The sequence below is a fragment of the Petaurus breviceps genome, unplaced genomic scaffold, assembly GCF_028583685.1.
Source record: "Petaurus breviceps papuanus isolate PSGF00001 unplaced genomic scaffold, PetGlider_PUasm1.0 90535, whole genome shotgun sequence".
In the NCBI taxonomy this organism is placed as follows: domain Eukaryota; kingdom Metazoa; phylum Chordata; class Mammalia; order Diprotodontia; family Petauridae; genus Petaurus; species Petaurus breviceps.
In genome coordinates this window covers 3,176,914-3,180,265 of record NW_027187270.1, presented here as the reverse complement: position 1 = coordinate 3,180,265, position 3,352 = coordinate 3,176,914, and the positions used below count along the sequence as shown (strand labels likewise).

At 36.4% G+C, this 3,352-nt stretch overlaps 1 non-coding gene across 1 annotated transcript; it reads left to right on the top strand.

The window, feature by feature from the left end:
• The first annotated feature begins 2,643 nt into the window (after positions 1–2,643).
• On the top strand, positions 2,644–2,759 carry LOC138142149 (U5 spliceosomal RNA). The gene has a single exon (XR_011163374.1). It is a non-coding gene; the product is annotated as a U5 spliceosomal RNA (small nuclear RNA).
• The last annotated feature ends 593 nt before the right edge of the window (positions 2,760–3,352 follow it).

The following is a 3,352-nucleotide window of genomic DNA, read 5'->3' as shown; positions in this document are numbered from 1 at the left end:
CTGGCAATTTCTTAAAATAAGACAACAATGAAGTTTGCTGCATTGATTGACTCTTCCTTTTACTTGAACACTGAGAGGCCAGTGTAGGGTTATTCATTGGCCTAATTTCAGTATTGTTGTGTCTGAGGCAATAGGGAGGCTGAAGTAGAAGGAGAGAGATGGGAATGTCCAGTTGGCAAAGAAGTTAGAACACACGAAACATTTATCAATTAGGTTTGTAGTTTTATATGGGTGTGACTTGTGGCACCTCCAAAGCAATTACAGTTGTAACATTAAAGATCACAGATCACCATAACAGATATTATAATAATAATGAAAAAATTTTAAATATTGTTCACATACCCAAATAAGACAGTAAATTGGCATGAACAATATGCAGGTTTTTAAAGAGATTACAATAGTCAGGTTACATAAGCTGAAACTACAATCAGTGATTGGTCAGTGTATATTTCAATTTTCCCTCCAGTTTTTCCTAGGCTGAGGTATGGGGAACCTAGAATGGGTGGAGATGGGGTAGGGGAGGGGCAGGGAAGAATAGAGCAGGGATTTTACCCTGGGCTGAAACCCCCACCTAGATCAATTAGGAGAGGGAAGGGTAAAAGTTATGTTAAAATGCCTGCTTACAGATCAATTAAGGGAAGGGAAGGTGGGGTTGTGCTCAACACTCTAATGAGTATTTTAGAGCTTTTTTATATGACCATTGATAGCTTTGATTTCTTCCTTTGAAAACTGCCTATTCATATCCTTTGTCCATTTATCAGCTGAAAAATGGCTTTTATTCTTATAAATTTGATTCATATCCCTTTACCTTTTTTTTTCTTAAGCAGTTGGGGTTAAGTAACTTGCTCAAGGTTACACGGCCAGGTGTTTCTGGGTAGGTGCTAAGTGTCTGAGCTCAGATTCAATCCCCAGGTCATCCCCAGGACTGGGGCCAGTGCTCTTACTCGATGTGCTACCTGGCCACCCCAATCCCTTTACATTTTTAAAAATCAGACCTTAATCAGAGAAACCTGCAAATTTTTTCTCATAGCTTCCTGCTTTTCTTCTCATTTTAGCTGTATTGGTTTTGTTTTGCATAACCTTTTTAGTTTTGTGTAGTTAAAATTATCCATTTTACCTCCTATTTTGTTATTTTACCTCTCTTATTTGGTCATGAACTCTTTCCCTATTCATAGATTGGACAAGTAATTTTTTCCCTGCTCTACTAATTTGCTTATGATATTACCCTTCATGTCTAAATCATGTACCTATTTTGAGATTTTCTTTATAGATGGTGTGAGATGTTTGTCTATGTCTAGTTTCTGACAGACTGCTTTGCAGTTTTCATCAAATAGTGATTTCTTGCTCCAATACCTGGGATCTTTGGGTTTATCAAATACTATATTACCATTTGTTTCTGCATATTTCACTGATTAACCTCTCATTTTTTTTTGTTTAGGTCCAGAGTCATCTGACCTCCCTGTCTCTTTTCCTATGCTGCCCTGGGCTGCAAACAAGATTCACTGTGACTTTTTCTTGGCTTTCCCAATTAAAATTTGATCTGGAACATTTTCTAGGTTGTGGAGGTGTGCCAAGATTTTTCTTTGATCAAGACACACTTATACTAAGTTTTGTAAAGGTAAACAAAAGCAGTGGCAAAACAAAAACATTAACAGACTTAAGAACTCTGTTCAATAAAATGATCAACCATGATTCCAAGGGACTGATGATGAAAAATACCACCCACCACTTCCTGACAGGTGGTGGAGTAAATATGCAGAATGAGACACATTTTTGGACATGGCAGATGTGGGAACTTGTTTTGCTTGATTATGTGTATTTGTCACAAAAGTTTCATATTTTTTCCCCAAGGTTGGTGGGGGAAGGGGAGAAGAGAAAGAGAGAGACAGAGACAGAGAGAAGAAGAAACAGGGAAAAATAAGATGAAGGGAAATACATAGTAATCATAACTGTGAATGTGAATAGGATGAACTCAACCATAAAGCAAAAGTACATTGCAGAATGCATTAGAAACCAGAATCCAACAATATGTTGTTCACAAGAAACACACATGAATAAAAATAAAGGGCTGAAGCAGAATGGTTTCACCAAAGTAAAAAACAAAAAAGCAGCGGTATCAATTATGATCTCAGACAAAGCAAAAGCAAAAATAGAACTAATTAAAAGGAATAAGGAGAGAAACTACATTTTGCTAAAAGGCACCATAGACAATGCAGTAATATCAATACTAAACATATGTGCACCAAATAGCAAAGCATCCAAATTCTTGAAGGAAAAGTGAAATGAGTTACAGAAGGAAATGGACAGTAAAATTGTACTAGTGGTGGACCTCAATATTCCCCCCTCAGAACTAGATAAAGCTAATCATAAAATAAATAAGAAAGAAGTTAAAGAGATGGAGATGAATAGAATTTTAGAAAAGTTACATACAATAGACCTCTGGAGAAAACTGAATGGGAGTAGAAAGGAGTATACCTTTTTCTCATGGCATCTTCACAAAAACTGACCACATATTAGGGCATAAAAACCTCACAACCAAATGCAGAAAAGCAGAAATACTAAATGCATCCTTTTCAGACCATAACTTAATAAAAATTAGATTCCATAAAGGGCCATGGAAACATAGATTAAAAATTAGTTGGAATACTCTGGTTTCTTTTCAGAGCCTATAAATCTTTTGCCTTTTACTAAATATTTCCATGGAGAGGAGCAATTATGAATTATTGACAAATTTTTTGAGGTCTCACTGAAGTGAAGCTTATAACTTTTTTTTTTTTGCTTTTTTAGAGGGGAGAGGGAAGGGCAATTGGGGTTAAGTGACTTGCCCAAGGTAGTAAATGTTAAGTGTCTGAGGCTGGATTTGAACTCAGGTCCTTCTGATTCCAGGGCTGGTGCTCTATTCACTGTGCTACCTAGCCACCCCCTTATAACTTTGGTAATAAAAAAGCACAAATTTTAAAAAATGGAAATCATAATTTAATCCTAAAGAAGGAGTGGGTCAAAGAACAAATCACAGAAAGAATAAATAATTTTGTTAAATAGAATAACAACAATGAGGCAACATACTAAAATTTATGGAATACAGACAAAGCAGGATGGTTGGGTTGTTGTTGTTGTTGAGTCATGTCTAAATCTTCGTGACCTCATTTCAGGGTTTTCTTGGCAAAGATACTAGAGTCGTTTGCCATTTCCTTCTCTAGCTCATTTTACAGATGAGAAACTGAGGCAAATAGGGTTAAATGACTGATTAAGTGTCTGAGACCAGATTTGAACTCAGGAAGATGAATCTTCCTGACTCTAGGCCTAGTACTCTATTGTATCACCTAGATGCCCCAAGTGGTACAGTACTTAG